Genomic DNA, 23,269 nt, shown 5'->3' on the forward strand with positions numbered 1-23,269 from the left:
TCTTTTCACCTTGAAATGCATGTATTTGATTGCTTTTTCCAGGTAAACTTTTGTATTAAAGTACTTCTCAATCACTTCTCCAAATCGTTCCTGGCAAGTCTTCTCTTTCTTTTCATTATTCTGGTGCGAACTGATAAGGAAAAGGCAATGGAAGCATCTCCAGTCTTCTTAGACAGTGACTAGGTATCCTCGGAGCCCCAGATCTTCCTTCCACTGCAATTGGTTGACATCCTATAAGACTTTCTCAAACAGCATCTTCACTATGTAGTCTTTCCTGTCTCCTTGTGGACATACACACACAGCCAGAATTACTGTCTCTCATATTTCTGTGCCTATAGACTTTTTGACACACCAAGATTTACAAATGCCAATGCAGGAGACTAAGAGACAGGGGTTTGATCCCTGGGTCGGGAAGATCCCCTGGAGAAGGGCATGGCAACCCTCTCCAGTATTCTTGCCTGGAGAATCCCATGGACAGAGGAGCCTGGTGGGTTACAGTCCATAGGGTCACAAAGAGTTGGATATGACTGAAGCGACTTAGCACACACCACAATAGCTAGGACATGGAAACAACCTAGATGTCCATCAACAGATAAATGGATAAGAAAGTTGTGGAACATATGCATAATGGTTTATTAGTCAACTATAAAAAGAAATTCATTTGAGTCAGTTCTAATGAGGTGGATGAACCTAGAGCCTATTATACTGAGTGAAGTTAGAAAGAGAAAGACAAATATCATATATTAACACATATATGGAATCTAGAAAGATGGTACTAATGATCCTATTTGCAGGGTGGCAAAAGAGACATAGACACAAAGAACGGACTTGTCGACACACAGAGAGAAGGAGAGGGTGGGATGATTTGAGAGAAGAGCATAGAAACATACATTACCATATGGAAAATAGATAGCCCGTGGGAGTTTGATGTATGACAGAGGGAACCCAAAGCCAGCGCTCTGTGACAACTTGGAGGGGTTTCTCTAAAAAAGAAACTGGCTTTTGAAAAAGTAAAAATATGGAGGTCAGAGACTGAAAACTGGCAATTTTCAGATAAATTTTAGGTGCTCTCTTAAATTTGATCTTAATTACTTCCCATTTTTTTTAAAGAGTGGGATTTTAGGTAAACGATGTATTTCAGTCCTCTCTGCTTCTATTAGATTTGCTTACTCTTGGCCTGAATTCATAGGTGGCAACAGTCAACTGGGAAGGGAGGTGGGAGGGGGATTCAAGAGGGAGGGGACATATGTATACCTATGGCGATTCAAGTTGATGTATGACAAAAACCATCACAATATTGTTAAGGAATTATCCTCTAATTAAAAAGTTTTAAAAAGGAAGAAAAGTTCAACCTGAAGAAATTAAGATTTTTAAGTAGAAAATAATAAGCTCAAAATATAATGACCAGACTTCCCTGATGGTCCATGGTTGAGGCTCCAGGCTTCCAATGCACGGGGGCAGGTTCTATCCTTGGTGGGGAAACTAGGGACCCACATGCCAAACTGCATGGCCAAAAAATGAAGAAACAAACAAAAAATAATAAAAGAAGGTGTAATTACCAAGCAATTTATTCCACTAGATTCTGAAGCAGAAAGGATTTCACTCTCTGAACTACATCCCTGCTTGTTTACTTTGACTCATGATGCAACTTTTAAAAAAATTAGGAATTACACAAGAAATGCAAGAGTTTCCACTGTGGAAAAAAAAAATTCTAAGACCATGATTTACAAACCTGTTTATGATAGTGAAGATTATTCAGCCATCCTTAATTCCCGTTAACATAATAAAAATGTCGGTGACTTAACCATCAAAGAAGACATCTTGTATAATTAAGTTCAGATACGTGTTGCAATAACACCTGTCTCGGGGAAGCAGGCAGGCCTATTTTCAAATTCTTTTTCTTTAAGCCAGCTTCATTTAGGTACAGGCTCTTTAAAAGCAGCACACTATTTGCAATATTAAAATTAAATATGCCAAATAAGTAATTTTATACAAAGCTTTCCAGAAAACCCTTCACACCCCATCTGATTGTAACCATGAATGCAAAATATCATTTTACAATTTTATTGGCTGAATGAACAGGACAGATTTAAACACATGTATAATTCTTTTACATGGTACATATTGTAGCTCTGATTTCTCACACTGGATTTACTTAATTTTCTAACACAAAGTGTGCTTTCTGATAGAAATTGAATTTCCCCATATAACTAAGCCTAGCCATATAAATATTTTTTAAAGTTGAGTACAAAGTATGTTGAAACCATTATATATCAATTTCATGTGATGGAAGGAGAACTTTAGTCTAACGGTAGCACAGTTTCTAAAAGCACCTTTAGGGTACCCCTCAGTGATCCAATGGTTAAGACGTCACCTTCCAATGCAGGGAGTGTGGATTCAATCCCTGGTCGGGGAGGTAAAACCCCACATGATTTGGAGCCAAAAAACCAAAACATACAACAGAAACAATATTGTAACAAATTCAATAAAGACTTAAAATGGTTTACACCAAAAATCCTTAAAAAAGAAAGTGAATTTTGAAAGAATAAAATTATGGAGGTCAGAGATTGAGAACTAGCAATTTTCAGATAAACTTTAGATGCTCTCTTAAGTTTGATCTTAATTACTTCCCATTTTTTATTTTAAAGAGTGGGATATTAGGTAAACAATGTATTTCAGTCCTCTCTGCCTCTATTAGATTTGCTTACTCCTGGCCTGAATTCCTACGTGGCAAAAATCAGCTGGCTCTGAGAACAAGGACCTCAAGTTCACCCCAGTCCAAATGGTTTCCTATGCCTACCAGCCCTTGCTTCTCACTCAGGAATAGGCATTCACAGCCCCAGAAGATTTTAAATTGTTCCAGTCCAGGTAGGAGTTAGGCGCACTTAGAACCAAACCCAATACAGAATTTGCCTGTAAGCTGATGCCTATAGAAGTCCTAGAGAGTATCCGAAAGAGAAATTAAGGAAACAATCCTATTTACCATTACATCCAAAGGAATAGAATGCTGCATACAGCAAATGTACAGCAACCCAAACCCTACGTCCAGTTCTATACTCTTTCCTCAAGCCTGCCCTGAAAATTATACCTGCTATGTGGCCTAAGGCCAGTTAGTGTCTTGATTTCACTCTGGGAATAGTATGCGTGTGTTAGTCACTCAGTTGTGTCCGACTCTTTGTGACTTCCATGGACTGCAGCCCACCAGGCTCCTCTGTCCATGGGATTCTTCAGGCAAGAATACTGGAGTGGGTTGCCATTCCCTTCTCCAGGGGATCCTCCCACCTAGGGATCGAACGCTGGGTCTCCTGCATTGCAGGCGAGTACTTCACTGTCTGAGCCACCAGGGAAGCCCTCTGGGGAACAGTAGATGCTATCAAAGCCTTTAGGCAGTCAGTGTCAGTCTTGGTGTGGAGCCTGTAGCTGGTGCTGTGCAGAAGGCTTTAGAGGACTCAGCCATTTTTTTGTCCAAGGGTCTAGGCTGTTGACTCACTGGCTACAATTGAATCTCTTAGCTTTGTACCAACTAATCCACTGTATCTCACATTAAACATTATACTCAAACCAGCTATGGCTCTTTTCCTTAAGGGCAGAGAATCCAGCCTACCCATCAAGTGTTTATTCCAAGTGTCAAACACCTTTGTTCAGTTCACAAATCATGTCTGCTTGTTTATATATTTAACACCTGATGATCAGTTTTTTCACAAAGTTTTTTAAAAGAATAAGATACCTAGGAAGAAACCTAAGAAGGCAAAAGACCTGTACTCCAAACACTATAAAACACCAATGAAAGAAATTGAAAACAAGTAAAAGCATATTTTAAAATAATACATGAGCATGGTTTGTGCTGCCAATTCATTGGAAAACCAGTGGGAGAGACAATTGAAACAGATAAACAAGGACGTTAACAAACTAAGAACAGCCTGTGAAAAGTTTAGGAAAGACATAAATATGGTCACTTGGGAGTGGTGGTGTGCTAGGTGGGAAGACTTCCCTGAGGAGGTGACATTTGAGTGGAGACCTGAATGGCAAGAGGGAGACACTAACTGAAGCCCAAGGAGAACGTTCCAAGCAGAAGAAAGAGCTTATTCAATTGTTTTTCAGTTTCCATCAGCACCACACATTCTTATGATCTTGACACGTCCTAGAGTCCCATTTTCTTCCAATACAAATGCGCTTCTCTCACTGACCAGGAAAGATGAAGGCAACAGTAAGAGAAAATTCAAAGGAACATGTGAGCCTGGGAAACACGCCACTTCAAGCTTCAGAAGACCTTGAGTTGCTGCTACTGTGAGTCAAAGTCTTCTTTAAGCCTACGTCTGTTGCTTTTCCAGAACTTCACAATTCATTTGCTCTTGGTCTTCACTCTCTCTTAATGATCATCCCTTTAAGCCATTCTGCAGAGCACAAAAATACCTCCAGAAAACAAAGATAGATTGTTGACCTTCAAACACAAAAGTGTAGATGTTACCATCTGATTGTAAAATAAAGAGTTCACTTGCAAGAAGCATTCCATCAAGTCCAAGGGAATGATGGCGTCTCTTGGAAGACAGATTTCCTTTAAATGCTGTAACACACCCAGGTCTCCCTTGGAAGGCAAATCTCCATCCCACTATTATCTGTACTAGTTCTCTAGATGTTATTAATTTATTTTCGAGTAGAGCTGAAGAGCTTCATACCTAGTAATTAATGCCAACAGTTCATTTTGCTTTTTCTCTTTGGGCAGCAAATTCACATTTTACAATGATTCTTCAGCTCTGTCTTCTGACTGTCATCTCCTCCACATGCTCATTTTAATGGATGTGCGCCTCCCCAGACAATCACATTGCTTCTTATTAACGGAAAGTTTATAAAGAAACTGTCAAAATTGAGTTTCATCAGTATTCATGATCATGTCTAAGATAAGATTAAATCAAATTCACTGAAAGCAGAGATTAAAATTTTTGTTCACTTTTTCAGGGTCCTGGGAGGACTCAGTTCAGTGATAAACACTCTGAGTTGACCACCTTACAGCCATCCTGCACCTTCTGTGTCTTTCTTTACTAGAGACTGGAAAGCAAAAATACTTTCTGTGTTCTCTTGTATCTAAGGTGTCATGTGACCCAGTTTGAACAAAGGTCACATACTTGAAATTTTTTAGAGAAAGCAAACCTATCCAAATAAAAAGCAAAGACTTGTGAGACGATGTCTGTTGGCATCATCCCTATTTCTCTCCCTGGAATATAGATGCAAAGGATGAAAATACAGCAGTCATTTTGTGACCACGTGGCAGGAGTCACCTGCTGAATTGGGGGAAAAAATGAAGGATGGATCTGGACTCTTGATGGTAACATGACCAACCACATCATCTATAAACTGCCCATTTTCAGGCTTCTTATTATACAGAAACCTAAGTTCTTTATATGTTTATACACTGTAATAGGGATTTGTGTTACCCAGAGCTGAAAACATAATCTTACCATAAAAGTGAAAGTGTTAGTTGTTCAGTAGTGTCTGACTCTTTGCAACCTCATGGACTGCAGTCTGCCAGGCTCCTCTGTCCATGGAATTCTCCAGGCAAGAATACTGGAGTGGGTAGCTATTTCCTTCTCCAGGGGATCTTCCCGACCCAGGGATCAAACCAAGGTCTCCTCCATTGCAAGTAGATTCTTTAGCATCTGAGCCACCAGGGAAACCTATACCTCTCTCTTATTAAGCCCCATAACTTAATTCTCTATGTTTTCTCAATAAAAACTCTCCCCAAAGCATGCTTTTCCTTAGTATCCTTCTCCATGGCTATTAGAAAACTCCACTTTCCATCTATCAACACAAGTACATGGGGTACAGTGGAAAAAGGATGAACATTAGGATCTGATAAGTGAAAGTTGAAGTTTCTTACCTGTGGCTCCCTTGCAGTATCGCCAAGTTTGTGCGAATTGCTCTATTTCTTGGTTGTTCTGTGTCTGTGAAGTCTTATGCGGTGTACAGATCAAGAATAATTAAAATATTCCAGTCCACTAAGCATTTACTATTGCCCCTCTAATCTGCAGGCACTGGAGAAGGAGAAGCATTTTTTTAATGTGATTTAGCTCAGAAGATATGAGCTTACATGTTGGGGGGATACACTTGAGGAAGTCCTGTGGTCAAGCCCCATCTCATGGCTTTTTGTTCTCTTTCTATTCAAAGCATCCTAGTGGGAATTAGGGGTTCTTACATGGGAGCTATTTAATAGTAACACACCATGACTACACAGCAATTACTGGCTTGTGGCAGGTGCTTCACAAACAGTCTATGCTTAATAAATTAAGAAAACACCCAGGGACTTCACTAGTGGTCCAGTGGTTAAGAATCCACCTGCCAATGCAGAAGACATGGGTTTGATATCTGGGAAGATTCCACAGGATGTGAGACAGCTAAGCCTGTGGGCCACAACTGTTGAAGCCCATTTGCCTTAAGACCATGCTCCACAACAAGAGAAGCCACTGCCATGAGAATCCCGTGCACCGCAATGAAGAGTAGCCCCCACTGGCCACAACCAGAGAAAAGTCCACATGCAGCAACCAAGACTCAGCACAGACACAAAAAAATGAATAAATTGATTAATTTTAAAAAATACTAAAGAGAAAACACCCATGTGAACTTGGCTTATCTGAGCTCCTGCAAAACAAGAGTTTTGGAAAACAGCATTAAATTGTCATGGGCCAACTGTTCTCACGATTTCATAAAATAATGCTTTCCATATTAGCCTGAGCTAGTAAAAATAGTCTCCTGATGAAAAATGTATGTGATTAATAAAAGATGAGCATTTTTAATTCAGTTCTTGCTCTTCTCAATCCTAATTACAATTATGTTTTGTATTCACGCAAAGATTTTTATTTTCAGAAAAGTAATCATGGTTTAGTCAATTCAACAATGTTGAACAGTGATGCTGATTTTTTTTTTTTTCAGTTTTGGTTTGCAAAGCATTTCATTAAAATGCCTTTCCTCCAGCTTTCGCCAAGTGAATTGAATCCATGAAAACAATAAATAGGCCACCTCCTCATCACCTATTTCAAAAAGTGTCCTTGCATATCATTTTTTTCCCTGAAAAATATCAGCATTTCCTCATTGATAGTAAAGAAGGTCAGGATGATGGTGAACTCAAAAAGTACCCTAGGATCAAAACCACAGAAGATTTTTGTGTCATCTTTTATAACATTATTTACACTGAAAATGTAAGACAAAAGCATGAACATGCACAGAATAAATCGAGTTTAATAAAATGCCTCCTGAATCATTATTTGATCATTTTTTAACATTGCAACTGCTTAGCCAGATACAATGGTAGTTTTTATTTGCCATGAAATACTATATTCATGTCATGCAATTCACCCATTTCAAATGTAAAATTCATTCATTTTTAAAAGATATTCACGGAGTTTCACAACTATATTTTCATTAAGCCAAAAAGAAAGCCATTCATATTATGTATGACTCGGGAAGCTCAAACAGGAGCTCTGTATCAACCTAGAGGCATGGGATGGGGAGGGAGATGAAAGGAGGTTCAAAAAGGAGGGGATATATGTATATCTATAGCTGATTTATGTTGAGGTTTGACAGAAAACAACAAAATTCTGTAAAGCAATTATCCTTCAATAAAAAATAAATTAATTAAAAAAAAGTCAACGCCCATCACCCTCAACTCCACAAGCTTCTAGGTGATCTTCAAGCTACATTTTGACTATAGATTTTCCTATTCTAGACATCTTACACAAAGGAAATCGTACAATATGTGAATATCTGTGAATAGCTTATTTCACTTAACATAATATTTTTGTTTCATTCATGATGTAGCACATACTTCATTCCTTTTAGTGGCTGAATATTATTCCATTGTATTTTAGTTATCTACTCATGACTGGTGGATATTAGAGTTGTTTCCATTTTTTGGCTAGTATTAATAATACTACTGGTGTTGATGATGGGCAGGGAAACCTGGCGTGCTGCCGTCCACGGGGTTGCAAAGAGTGGGACACGACTGAGTGACTGAACTGAACTGAATACTACTGTTAGAAGCCTTAATGCCCAAGTCTTTGTGTGGATGCATGGCTTCATTTCTCTTCCAGGCACATGCTAGGTGTTAGGGAAATTAAATAGTCTTCTTTAGGCTTCAGTGGCAAAGCTGAGCAGGCCTCTGACCTTGCTTGTAACCTGCCTGGACACTGCCCTGACTGTGAGGATATCGAGCACCCGCTGTGAGGGCAAGATTTGTAGCCCCATAGATAAGTTAAGGGACAAATCTTGAAATTGTTGAGTCCCTGAAGGGGCACTGGCCAACCAAGTCCTAGGCGTAACAACAGTCCAAGTTTTACACGACTAAACAAGCAGCATTAACATGAAACCAGGGCTGCAATTTGCTCATAGGTTGATGATGATATCAGTTAGAGTCCTGGGATTACAAGCAGAACCCGAACTGCAATCTTTGAAGTCTCACCTACAGATCGGATGCCCTGCCTGGGACCTTTTCCCAGCTGGGACTCCAGATGTGCTCGGACATGGGACTTCCCAGCGCTATTTGAGTCTGGAGGTTGATCAAAACCTAGTTTGGTCACATGTTCTCTGCTGTTTCTATTTCTCCTTTCTTTTAATGTTAGTATATTGAAAATAAGCTAGATAATTCTCTAACAAATATCGGTATCATTTATTTGTATAGAGTAAGTGGCTTGATTGTTAACAAATCCTTTGAATCTGAGACGAAAGTGAAAACCTACGGCAAAACGCTAGTTATAACATGATACTTACTATTTTGCAGAATTGCCAAGCTGTTTTCCGCAGCAACTGTACCATTTTGCATTCCTGTCAGTGGTGAACCGGCGTTGAAATTTTACCAATTGCTCGTCAATATGTGCTATTATTGGTCTTCTATTCCATTTTTCTGTAAGCTGATCCCTTGCTTTTATTCTGCTGTTTTGTATTAAGTCTTGAAATTGAGAGATGTGAATCCTCCCTCCAAGTTTGTTTTCCTGTTTTCGAGATTGGCTATTCTGGGTTCCTTGTGTTTCCATCTGAATCTTACAACTAGTTTGTCATTTCCACCAAGAAGTCAGCTTAATTTTTACAAGGGTTCTGTTTAAATTTAGATCAGATTGGGAGTATTATCATCTTAATAGTATAAGTCTTTTGATCCAGAAATATGGGATATCTTTCTATTCATTTAAATCATCTTTCATTTCTTTCAACCATTTTTAGTTTTGTGTTTAAGTTTGTATCTCTTGTTAAAATGTATTTGTACTTCATTTTTTACTGCCATTTTAGTTTTTTTATTTGGTAATTTTATTCTCAGTTTACTCATTGCTGCTGCTGCTGCTGCTAAGTCGCTTCAGTCGTGTCCAACTCTGTGCAACCCCATAGCTACTGTCTAGAAATACAGCTAATTTGGAAACTTGCTGAATTAATTAACTATTTCTAATAGTTTTAATGTGAATTTCCTAGGATTTTCTGTGTATAAAATTACAACACCTACATTAGGTATAGTTTTACTTTTTCCCTTCCAATTTTGATGTCTTGTGTTTTATTTTCTTGACTGTATGCCCAAGCTAGAAAATTAATTTCTTTCAACACTGTTTTATAGCTTTCAGAGTACAAGCTTTCTACTTCTTTTGTTACATTTTTCTTAAGTATTTTTTTCTTATGCAGCTTGTGCAGATTGAATTGTTTGCTTGATTTAATTTGTATTATTCATTCCTAGTATATAGGAATACAACCAATTTTTTATATATTTATCTTATCTCCTGCAAGCCTGCTGCATTACTGAACTCTTTCATTAGTTCTAAAAGGTTTTTTAAAATGAGTTTCTAAGCAGTTTCTAAATAGAAAATCATGCCATCTGCAAATAGCACAGTTTAACGCCTTCCTTTTAAACCTGGATACCTTACATTTTTATTTTCTTGCCTAATTGCCTGGGCTAAAACCTCCAGAACAGTGTTGAAAGGGAGTTGTAGGAGGAAACATCTGTGTCTTTCATGATTAAGAAGAAACATTCAGTACTGTTGAGTTTGATGTTAACTGTGGAATGTTTGTAGATGATATTTTCAGTTTTGAGGAAACTCTCTTACATTCTTATTTTGTTAAGCTTTTTATCATGATAGAGTATTAAATTTCACAAAGTACTTTCTGAGTCTATTGAGATAATAATGTGGTCATTGACCTTTATTCTGTTGGTAGAGTGTACTACGTTAATTAGTTTCCAGATGTTAAAATGACTTCCTATGGTTGAGATAAATCCCAGTTGGCCATAGTATATATTATTTTCCATATGTCACTGGATTAGCCCACTAGTACTTCGTTGAGGATTTTTGCATCTATACTGATGAGATGTGGGTCTGTAGTTTTCTTTCCTGGTGTGGTGTTTGCAGGACTGTGGTATCGGATAATACTGGGCCTCAAGAATAAACAGAGAAATGTTGCCTCCTCTTTACATTTTGGGAAAGATTTTGTGAAGAGTTAGTATTAATCCTTCTGAAATATTTGGAATTCACCAGTGAAGCTCTGTGTCTGGGCCTGGGCTTTCCTTTATGAGAAGGTTTTATCATTTACTTATTTGTCTGCACTGGTCTTAGTTGTGGTGTGCAGGTTTTCTCTAGTTGTGGCACACAGACTTAGTTGCCCCATGAAACATGGAATTTTAGTTCTTCAACCATGGATGGAGCCCACATCCTCTGCATTGTAAAGTGGATTCTTAACCACTGGACCACCAAGGAAGTCCTGAGAAGGTTTTAAATATATAATTCCATCTAAACAATCTTTGCTCTCTCCTGATTTGCCTTCTCTTTTCAAGCTCTGTGTCCCGGGCTCATCCATTGCCTTTTCCCAGTGCAGAGTAAGAAGGAGATGGTTCTAAGGTTCTTTACCCCTGACTGTGTATGCTTGAATGACGCCATTTTCCTTTTTAACCTGGACACCTGACATTTTTATTTTCTTGCTTAATTGCCCTGGCTAAAGCCTTTAGTCCCTGAACCAACTGGCCTCCGAGACCTTTGACTATTGTACACTGGACTCACTATTATGTGAAAAGATCAGTTTCCTTCTTTTTTCCCCCTTTTTAAAACTTTTTATTTTATATTAGAGTATAGCCGATTAACAGTGTTGTGAGAGTTGCAGGTAAACAGCAAAGGGACTGAGCCACATATATACATGTATCCATTCTCCCAAATTACCCTCCATCTAGGCTGCCACATAACAATAAGCAGAGTTCTCTGTGTTATACAGTAGGTCCTTCTCGGTCATCCATTTAAAATATAGCACGTGTCCATGTCAATCCCGAACTCCCTAACTGTCCCTTCCCTCTTTCCGTCTCCACCCCACCCCCGGTTAACCGTAAGTTCATTCTCTAAGTCTGTGACTATGTTTCTGTTTTGTAACTAAGTTCATTTGTTTCATTTCTTTTTAGATTCTATATATAAGGAATGTCATACACTATTTCTCTTTTTCCTTCTGATTTACTTTACTCAGTATGTCAATCTGTAGGTCCATCCAAGTTGCTACAAAAGGCATTATTTCATTCCTTTTACTCTATTATGTGAAGAGACCAATTTCCATCTTGCTTACAGCAGTCTTAATTCAAATTTCTGTTATTTGAATGTTTTTATATTTGTAATCACCTAAACTTATAAAAGCCAGCCTTCTTTCACATATACAGGAAAGATATATGCCTAGTCCAACAGAATGAGAATGAGATGATTGGGTCACATCACTGACTCAGTGGGCATGATTTTGAGCAAACTCCAGGAGATGGTGATGGACAGGGAAGTCTGGCGTGCTGCTGCTGCTGCTGCTGCTGCTAAATCGCTTCAGTCATGTCCGACTCTGTGCGACCCCATAGACGGCAGCCCACCAGGCTCCCCCGTCCCTGGGATTCTCCAGGCAAGAACACTGGAGTGGGTCGCCATTTCATTCTCCAATGCATGAAAGTGAAAAGTGAAAGTGAAGTCTCTCAGTCATGTCCGACTCCCAGTGACCCCATGGACTGCAGCTCCCCAGGCTCCCCCGTCCATGGGATTCTCCAGGCAAGAGTGCTGGAGTGAGGTGCCATGCAAAGAGTTGGACATGACTGAGTGACTGAACAACAACAACAGAATAGACCTAGCAATTGAACTTAGTTCTCAGGCAAAATCAGATCAGAAATAATAATCTTGTATAAAATGGCTGGCCATATAGAGTCAGGTGTGCATTATATGTGGGTAGAGGTGGTGCTAGTGGTAAAGAACTGCCTGCCAGCGCAGGAGACATAAGAGATGCTGGTTTGATCCCTGGGTTGGGAAGATCCCCTGGAGGAGGGCATGGCAACCCACTCCAGTATTCTTGCCTGGAGAATCCCATGGACAGAGGAGTCTGGTGGGCTACAGTTCATAGGGCTGCAAAGAGTCCCAAACTTCTCCAAACTTAAGTCGACTGGAGCAACTTAACATGCATGCAGAATGATCAAAAAATGCAGTAATTTCAGGCTCACATTCCTCCACGGAATTACCTGGAGCTTGGCGCAGCCCCCTTTCAGAAAGAGCATGTATCTTTAGTTCAACATGGTGTCCACTGCCAACTTACAGATAATAATCCCATTTCCCTGCATTGCCTTCCCTGGGAACTACTGGTGTTTGATTTACTATGAGAAGGAGCTATTTCTGGTCAGCATCCTAATCTCTTTCCATGCTTGGTCAGATAACTAAATCCCCATTGTCCTAGATGAGCTCTTCCTCACTGTGGGCCTGGGATGTCAGCACACCACACAAGGCAAAGTCAAAGTGAAGGCCAGACAGGGTGCAGTGATAGACACAACAGGGACTTCCCTGGTGGTCCCGTGGCTAAGACTCTGTGCTCCCAATGCAGAGGGGCCAGTGTTCAATCCCTGGCCAGGGAACTAGATCCCAGAAACTGCAGCTAAAGATCCCATGTGCTACAACTAAGACCTGGCACAGCCAAATAAAGATATATCTTTTAAAAGACAACAAGCTGTGTTTAGGTTCAGATGGTGTATCACTCTCATAGATGGAGAAAGGACCAATAGACACAGGAGGTAGCTCCCGACAGGCCTTGTCCTATGCTTAAAAGGACCCAGTGACTGCCACCCTGTTCCTGAGGACTTGGCTGTCGACTGCTCCATTTTGAGGGAGGTAGAACAAACTGCCATGAAGGGTGGTCTCAGACCAGATCCTATGGGCCTCCCACCTGCTCATGCTCTGGAGGAATCATCGGGAGTCCTTCTAAACTCAGGGTAGTTGTGGTCAAGCTTTCCCTTATATGGCTTCTGCGGGTAAGTTCATGGATATTCTACATGGTGGGTCTGTCCCCCTACAGTAGGTCTCTTTGAGAATATGGTCAAAATATCCGTGAGTGTTGGGGGAAGGGTGGCGGGAAGGGATGGTTGGTTTGGGAGGGATATATACACACTGCTGTATTTAAATAACCAGTAAGGACCTACTCTATAGCACAGGGAACTCTGTTCAACATTATGTGGTAGCTGGATAGGTGGGGAGTTGGGGGTAGAATAGATACATGTATATGTATGGCTGAGTTCTTTCACGGATCACTTGAAACTCTCACAACATTGTTAATCAGCTATATTTCAATAAAGTAAAAGGTTCTTAAAAATTCATGAGTGTCGTATTAAACCATTATAGTGAAAAGACTCAGAATCGTCCTTTCATTTTTTCACTTTAGTAGAAGATTTAGGGAACTAAAATCAATAGTTGCCTTTCACTTTGGGGAACTGGCATTGTTTCACCAACTATTGTTGAAAAACTATTCATATTTGGGCAGGCATATATACATTTTCTGAAATTATCTGGTATTCGTGATGCCAAGGTTTAGTTTCTTAAGAGTTGAGTTAGGTTTTTGCAGAATTTTTCAAGGACCATGTATGGATTTTTTTTTTCTCCTTCATACATACATTTATGGAAGCAGAGAACAAAGAACATTGATTTGCAATTTAGAGCCATTAGTGAAAGCTGTCAATTATTGAACCCTCCTTATTACCCAGACTAATCTTTAAAATCCAATCTCAACACTGTCTACCCAGTAATTCGGAGCTTTTGATTACAAGTCCTTGTACAAGTCGTTCACCCATTGTTAATTCTTGCTGCCAAGAAGATGCTGAGAATTTAAACTATCTGCAGAGAGGAATACTCCGTGTTTCTCTCTGGAAATGAACAGAGATTTGGTCTTGGGAATTTGTCTCTTGCTATCTCCAAGACAGCAATGCTGGGACTTGGAGCAGCAACAACCACTAACAAGAACATGTTTTAAAAATAGTTTTCATCTCTTAGAAAAAGAGTGGCTTCCTTATTCTCACACGATCATGCCTCCCTCAAGTGAAAATCTCTTTAATTAAATGATTTGTTTAAATAAGGGTTCCCCAACATAAATGCTTGATGCTGGGCCAGATGGTTCTTTCTTGGGGGCTGTCCTCTACATTGTAGGATGCTGTCAGAATCCCTGGATTCCACTCTCTACTCCACGCCTTGCATGGTCACAACCAAAAATGTCTTTGAGTTACCAGCTTTTCCCAAGGAGAGCAGCTTGTCAGCCCCTAGCTGAGAACCACTGATTTTGATGCTTAGTGGTATGCAAAGCCACCGATTCTTTTCCCTATTAAATAACAGTGTTGCAGAACCAAACTTGAGTCCACTTGCCCACATACAATAAAGCTGATCTACTGACATGGGGTTGCGGTGAAGGAAAGTGCGGCATTTACTACGGGTGCCAAGTAGAGCCCAGAGCAGCTAGTACTCAAAAAGGTTGAACTCCCCAGTGGGTTTCAGCAAAGCATTTTTAACGGCCAGGTGAAGAAGAGGGTACACAAGGTATGTGATCAGTTAGTGCACCATTCTCTGATAAATTGATGGTCTGGTAAGGAGACGATGTCACACGGGTTAAACCTTAGGCTCCAGTAGGTCTAGGGGCTACGGTCCTCAAGCAGTTAACATCTTCCTTTGGATAAGGGTTCTAGCATCTGTAGAAAAACTCGGGAAATATGCATCAGATACTATTATCTAGGTGCTTCAGCGAGGAGCTAAAGCAGAGGATATGGGGAAAGGGTCTGCCCCTGGGGAAGGAACCATAGGAACCAGCTTTGTTACAAGAGCAGATACAGATTTGTCATAAAGTTTAGAGACAGACAATGAGTAAGTTCTACCCTTTTTTTAAGGTGACAAGTCCCTTTTGTTTAGCAATTGGAAGAGCAAAAGGAAGTTGTCATGGTTTTTCTGCAATAAATAGTTTTTCTGCCTCTCTTTCCGGTGGCGGAGTCTGGAGAAGACGCGCAGAAATGGCACCTCGCAAGGGGAAAGAAAAAAGGAAGAACAGGTCATCAGCCTTGGCCCTCAGGTGGATGAAGGAGAAAATGTATTTGGTGTGTGCCACACCTTTGCAACCTTCAATGACACTTGTGTGCAAGTCACTGATCTCCCTGGCAAGGAAACCATCTGCCATGTAACTGGTGGGATGAAGATGAAGGCTGACCGAGATGAGTCATCTCTATACACTGCCATATTGGCTGCCCAGGATGTAGACCAGAGAGGCAAGGAGCTGGGCATTACTGCCCTCCCCATCAAACTCCAGGCCACAGGAGGAAATAGGACCAAGACTCCTGGACCAGGAGCCCAGTCAGCCTCAGAGCCCTCGCCTGCTCAGGGATGAAGATTGGGTGGATTGAGGATGTCACCCCCATCCTCTCTGACAGCACCTGCAGGAAGGGGGGGTCACCATGGTCACCGTCTGTGAACAGGACTCCTCAAATTATTGCTTTCTGTTAAAAAATTGCTTTGATGTAATAAATAAATAAATAGTTCTTCTCACTAAACTGTGAGAGAAAAAGGGAAAACTAAAGTTAATATTATTTACTGGAAATGGAGTTTGAAAGTGAAGCTAAAAGGTGGAGATTCAATAATGGTAAACAGTTTAGCATAAATAAACTTAGGCTTAAACAAGACAGACTTTTTTCTTCCTCTTTTATAACAGAAAATTCCATAGTGGGTAGTCCAGGGCTAGTGCCAGGGAATTTTCATTGCCATTATCTTTTAGGCTCATTCTGTCTTTCCAGTTTGCCATCTTTGTCATTTGATTTCATCCTCAAAGTTGTCTCATGGTGATCACAGGCTTCTGTTGCACTAGTCATTGCATCAGCATTCCAGGAAATGGGAAGACTATAAAAGGCTAAATGCCAAACTAAGTCAGCATTCTTCTAAGGGGTTTTCATGGAAATTCTACTCAATAGTTTCCACTTAAATCTCACTGTCCAAAAATAGATTGTGAAAACTAGTCTACTTTAACCTTGCTTATAGCTACCTGGACTTATCAGAGCACTGTTACTATGACACACAGGATGAATGGATATTGCTCAGGCAATGTTGGCCTGTCAGCCTCAGAAAGACAATGTTACAGCAAAACTGGGAGAAATATTAGAATTACTTTTAATGTTTCACAAGCATGTTAATTATGCATGATTTTCCAATTTTTGCCATTGTTTGAGTACCACATCTTCCTTTTCTTAGTCTTGGCCTTTGAATGTACTCATTTTGTTTAATTTGATTTTTATTTGTTTGCAACTTTATAGTACACGATAAATGAAAACTGGTTTTCCCCTAGTCTGGAGTCACAACCCTCTATAGAGTTTCCATACTCTGTCAGCTTCTCTCACAATTCTTCTAGGCATGGTTCATCTGACATTGGTACTATTGACATTTGGGACCAGATAATCTTCGTTGTGGTGATCTGTCTGTCCTAGACAAAGTAGGATGTTCAGTAGCATCCCAGGCCTCTACCCATGAGATGTTAAATGTCGGTACTACAAACAAAAATGTCTTTTGGAGGGGGACTTCCGTGATGGTCCAGGGGTTAAGACTGCATAATCCCAGTGCAGGAGGCCCAGGTTCCATTCTTGTTCAGGGAACTAGATCCCACATGCTGCAACTAACAGCCTAAATGCCACAACAAAGATTCAGCACAGCAAAAAAAAAGTCTCATTGGGGACTAGGACAGCCAATGTTTCCCTGATGGAAACAATGGTATCACCTCTTATTCCTATAATAAATTCTTTTTCTATAATACTCAGTTTACTTATGCTTCTCTGATGGAATTCTGACGGATACAGAAGATAATAGTAAAATACAAAAAAATTAATAATATAAAGTACTTGTGGGATTTTCACATAGAAAAGATTCCAAGCCTGAAGTTGGGTCTCTGCCAAATAGGGAGATTAAAAAGCATAATACCCTGCTAGTACCCAATAGTCTCTCCTCCGAATGGGACCAAAACCTAAAGAGAATTGAAATGGAAATAATTTTTCTCTAAGTGAGTTAACGTAATTTTGTGCCTTGCCTAGTACCACTAAACACAAAACCACACTCATCTGTGCTGGCTGATCTGTGCTGGCACTGATCTGATCTAACTAATGGAGAGGAAACCCAGGAACTGAAGGAGATATATCCAAGACTTGGGCGGAGGAGCAACACATTTCTGTTAATTCCTGTATTTTCTAAATCTTGGACATCTTCAAATTCGCGATCATCCCACTGTGGGCTTAAGAATGTCAAGACATTCAGGTTTCCATGACTCTTGGATCCTAGAACAGGGGCCCCCAACCTCTGGGGTCTAAGGCCTGGTGATCTGAAATGGAGCTGATGTAATAATAATAGAAATAAAGTGCACAATAAATGTAATGCATTTGAATCATTCTGAAACCATCCCCCCATGCCCTCCCTCATCCCCTATCCCACTGTCTTCCATGGAAAAATTATCTTCTGTAAAACATCCCTGGTGCCAAAGAGGTTGGGCACTGCTGCCTTAGAACACAAGCTAAGAGGGGCCATGCAACCTCAGTGTGACATTAAGTGAGTCTGGTAACCAGCTACATCCCCAGCATTCTTCAAGGTAATGTGCATTAGACTTTGGCTTATCAAATGGTTTTGGTACCTACCCTCATGGACTATAAAGCCAAATGCTTGATTTATTTAAAAAGTAAAATGAAACAAGATTAATAATAACATAGCAACAATACAACACATTCTATTCCACATCAAAAACACGTAGTTTATTTCAAGTTAAAAAAAATAATTTCACTGACCTTTTCTTCTTTTTGTGAGTATTTGTTGATGGGTTTTGGCCCCTGAAAAGAGACCTTGACCTTCAACTGGACTCAGTCTTCCACTGAGATTCACAGAATCATTTTTCTTCTTTGAACATTCAATTAGAACTGGCACAGAACCATAGTTCCTTGAACTAAAAAAAACACACAAAAAACAGTACATTATTTTATTTCTGTCCATAGAGGAAAAAAATCAATAGATTTTCGAGTCATACTTTATTTTATTTTCTTTGTAATGGTAAAATACATGCCCATGGTTCTATGTAGGATTACAAGAGAGGAGTTAAAAGGTTAAATGGTGGACAAGCTGAAGATCAGTGGCCTCTTACAGGGGCGGCGTCAGACTTTTGGACTTCATTTGCATGTGGACCTCATTTGCATATGGGCCTCATCTGAGTATGGACCTCAGTTGCACTTGCAAATCTTATTCGGTTAATAAGAACTATGTCCACCTATAGGCAAGGGAGCTTTCCCTGCATCTAACCCAGGAGAAACTTGGGTACTTAAACTTACTTTTCCCATCACTAGGATTATTAAATTTGTAATTCAAAACTGAGGTTTAAATTCCCCACAAAGCTGAGACTTTCGGAGAGGGTGGAAAGACATCCATCTGCCTTCAACCGATAATGCCTTTAATATGCAGAGAGGCTTTGTGCTCTGTGCCTTATGATCAGTTATAGAAGTTCATTCTTCCGCGCCTGTGGGCTCAGACATGAAGGAAGCGCATAAATAGCAAGAGCCGGTCCCTATGACCTTCAGGTACGAGTTAACCACTGAGAACCCACAGCCTCCGGGCCCACCCCGCTATGCTCACAGCCTCCAGACCACTCGTCCGAAACTGTTCCCTGGGAGCGTAAATCCCAAACCAGACACCTGAATCTGGAGGTTCTAAACTGATCTATGCAGGCAGTCCTTTCTCGAAGGGCCTCTTTCTCATCGGCTGTGCCCCTTCAGTGTTAATCCAAGCCTTGTTAAAAACCAAAATAGAGTTGGATCAGGTTGAATTTGAGAGATTTCGTGTTCAACTCCACGTCTCTTGGAGACATGATTTTATCTGGTAACTCTGGGAACTTCACATCCATTTTAAATATAGCGGTGGGTACATGGAGATCCCAAACTCCGTAACTATCCCTTCTCCCTGCCCTTCCCCGGGGTAACTATAAATTCATTCTCTAAGTCTACGAGTCTTTTTCTGCTTTGTAAATAAGTTCATTTGTATCATTTCTTTTTAGATTTTACTTGTAAGCAATATGGGCTTCCCAGGTGGTGCAGTGGTAAAGAATCCGCCTGCCAGTGCAGGAGAGGGACAGATGCGGGTACAATCCCTGGCTCTGAAAGATTCCCTGGCTCTGGGAGATCCCCTGGAGAAGAAAATTGCAACTCACTCCAGTATTCTTGCCTGGAGAATCCCATGGACAGAGGAGCCTGGTGGGCTATAGTCCATGGGTTTGAAAAAGAGTTGGGCACAACTGAGCACACGTGCACACACACACATATAAGCAATATGATGTTTCTCTATCACAGACTCCAGTCCACACTCAAGAAGAGAAGACACACGGTGGCATGAATACCTGGAGGACACAGTCATAGGGGTGTCTTGAATCCTGCCATCACACTCAGCCTGCAAAAGCCTTCCAGGACGGTGACTGCATCTCACTGAATGTATAGAACGATTTGAGGATAATTGTCATCTTAACAGTATGGGGTCTTTTGATTCCTATAGTACTATATTTATCATTTCTCTTAAGGATTATTGTAGCTTTCCTGTTGGATCATAAGCTCTAAAGATATCAGTTATGGTGATCTGTAACCAATTGCATAGGACTTTTTGAACTTAAGATGATTTGAAAATTTTTATTTTGTTTCTTTTTTAAATTAATTTTATTGGAGTATAGTTGCTTGACAATGTTGTACTAGTTTCTGCTGTACAGCAAAGTGAATCAGCTATATGCATATATATATATGTATATCCCCTCTTTTTTGGATCTCCTTCCCATTTATGTCACTGCAGAGCACTGAGTGGGACTTCCCAGGTGGTGTTAGTGGCAAAGAAATCACCTGCCAGTGCAGGAGATATGAGAGACGCAGCTTGGATCCCTGGGTCAGGAAGATCCTCTAGAGGGGGGCATGGCAACCCACTCCAGTGTTCTTGCCTGGAGAATCCCATGAACAAAGAAGCCTGGCAGGTTATAGTCCAAAGGGTTCCAATGAGTTAGATATGACTGAAGCGACTTAGCATGCATGCAGAGGACTGAGTTGAGTTCCCTGTGCTATATAGTAGATTCTCGTTACTTATCTATTTTATTCATAGTATCAACAGTGTATATTTGGGACTGACAAAGATGACTTTTTAAAATATACTTTTTCCCCCCTTTTTTGGATCAGAGGCTATAAAGATGAAGCTTGGAATTCTCTGAAGACATCATTGCTACTAATTTGAAAGAACTTTCTAGGCTTGATGCCATCACACAAAAGAAAGCAAATCCAATGATGTTTTTGCCCCTCTGCTCTGACTAACTTTGTGTGAAGTCTGCATCACACCTGGACTTGCCTTTTTCGATTTTAAAACTTAATAATATAGTTTTAGTACTAAATAGGAGACCTCTCACATCATACACAAGGAAACTGAGGTCAGCAAGCTGAACTGACCAGACTAGAAACTCACTCAGCTGGTCCCCTAACTTGCAGCCCAATATTATTTCTGGTACCCAAGGTACTCTTGAACTATCCCGAGAGAGTAATTCAGATGCAATGGATTTAGCCTCCCTGATTCAGCAGTATTTGACATTCCACATAAAATGTACTTGAAATTCAGTATCTCTGCTGGTGGTTGCTTCCTGTTACACCTGAGCTGTGCCAAGGAGGACAGAGAAGAAATTTTACAAGTAGCTTTTACAAGAGGTAAAATGCATGACTAACATCATACTAGGCTTTCCTAGTGGCTCAGATGGTAAAGAATCTGCCTGCAATGCAGAAGACCCAGGTTCAATCCCTAGGTTCAGAAGATCCCCCGGAGAAGGGAAAGGCTACCCACTCCAGTATTCTTGCCTGGAGAATCCCATGGACACAGGAGCCTGTTGTACTTCAGTCCATGGGATCCCAAAGAGTGGGACATGACTGAACAATTAACACACACACACACATTATACCATTCTGCCTCCACTTACAAGTGGTGAATTCTCAAAGGCTGAGATTTCTCTGTTTTACAACTCACTCTGGGATTCTTGACTGGGGTCACAAAAGAGTTGGATACAACTTAGTGACTAAATAACAAAAACAACTTTCCAGGACATAGAAACTCTATGTGAATTTTCATAGAGTTTGAAGAAGTGGGTCATGAGGCAAAAAGAACACACAAGTCACTTTAGCTAAGAGTGAAAATATATTATTTCAGGGACTGAATCTCCAGATCTCTCCCCAAGAGATCAAAAAAAGAAGATAGTCCATTTGTAGTAGGATTTGCCAAAAAAGACTCACATCAGTCAACCATTATGGTTATCTCCATTTATTTTGCTAAAATGCTCATGCAAATCCCATTGGCTTGTGTCCCAAGCTCTGCAAAGGCTGCCATATTGCTATCAGGGCTTGGACAGACTGATTGGAAAATCAGTCATCTCAGTTTAAATATGATTTAACACAGCCAATTCAAGAGCTCTTTCTCCCACCAGCCTATACCACTACCCTGTCCAATGGTCCTTCTGCTACTTTCCAGCATTCTCTTTTAAAAAATTTTTTTTAATTGGAGGATAATTGCTTTACAGTATTGTGTTGGTTTCTCCCAGACGATGTGAATCAGCCATAAGCCATAAGTATACATATATCCCCTCCTTCTTGAGTCCAGCATTCTCTTTGATGCTGTATTCAAATATACTCTGATTTACATGTGCTATGTGCTTCTTGTAAAGTCTCCAAAACTGAGGTGTCCTTTTTTCATTTAAACTCATGACTACATTTTCAGCCTTTGAACATGTAAAAAAAAATACCATTTTATAGCTATCCATTTCCATTGTGTTTCTGCTGACCTTGATTATTCTCTACACTTCAAGTGACAATATCCATGTTTGTGTGTATACATAGATATGTACACAAGTGTGTATGCAAATACATAAATATATGCATATACATATGCACACATGTACAGAAGTGTGGAGAAGCAGAAAGGCAGAGTAGGAGGGTTTAGGCATGATCACACTGATTTTTCTTTCCTTGTTTAGCCATGAATGGTACTGGCAGAAGGCACTTTAAAGAACATCCATTCTCAATATCTTCCTGATGTCATTTATCTCCCTCAACAGAACTGAGGCACAATGGGAGCCTTACCTACTGCTTGAGTTTTCAAAAGAATTACTATGGTAAGTGGTAAAAGAGAAAAAAAAACCCACAGCTTTTTCATAAATATGCTACTAAAAATGCACAGTTTCAAGATTTAAAAACATACTGTAAATCTGCCCAAAGTTAAACTCTATGGCTGATTGCTTCATTTAAAATATATATATATATATATTAAAACCAGTGTGTTTTTTTTCTAACTGGAGGATAATTGCTTTACAATGTCATGTTAGTTTCTGCTGTACAAAGAAGTGAATCAGCCATATGTATTTGTATATCTCCTCCCTCCTGGAACGCCTTCCCACCCTCACCTTCCCCTCCCACCCCTCCCACCTATTGCTATGCTATGCTATGCTAAGTCACTTCAGTCGTGTCCGACTCTGTGTGACCCCATAGACGGCAGCCCACCAGGCTCCCCCGTCCCTGGGATTCTCCAGGCAAGAACACTGGAGTGGGTTGCCATTTCCTTCTCCAGTGCAGGAAAGTGAAAAGTGAAAGTGAAGTTGCTCAGTCATGTCCGACTCTTAGCGACCCCATGGACTGCAGCCCACCAGGCTCCTCCGTCCATGGGATTTTCCAGGCAAGAGTACTGGAGTGGGGTGCCATTGCCTTCTCCCACTTATTAGGTCACCACGGAGCCTTGAGCTGAGCTCCCTGTGCTATACAACAGCTTCCCACTAGCTATCCATTTTCCACATGGTAGTGTATATGTGTTGGTCCTAATCTTCCAGTTCACCCCACCTCCTCTCCCTCCCGTGTCCACTCGTCCATTCTCTTCATCTGTATCTCTATTCCTGCCCTGCAAATAAGTTCATCTGTACCACTTTTCTAGATTCCACATATATCCAT

The 23,269-nt window shown here is 40.4% G+C and overlaps 1 pseudogene; it reads left to right on the plus strand.

The window, feature by feature from the left end:
* The first annotated feature begins 15,027 nt into the window (after positions 1–15,027).
* On the plus strand, positions 15,028–15,761 carry LOC129629743 (40S ribosomal protein S14-like; annotated as a pseudogene).
* Positions 15,762–23,269: the final 7,508 nt, after the last annotated feature.

The sequence above is a fragment of the Bubalus kerabau genome, chromosome 16 (genome assembly GCF_029407905.1).
Source record: "Bubalus kerabau isolate K-KA32 ecotype Philippines breed swamp buffalo chromosome 16, PCC_UOA_SB_1v2, whole genome shotgun sequence".
Classification (NCBI taxonomy): domain Eukaryota; kingdom Metazoa; phylum Chordata; class Mammalia; order Artiodactyla; family Bovidae; genus Bubalus; species Bubalus kerabau.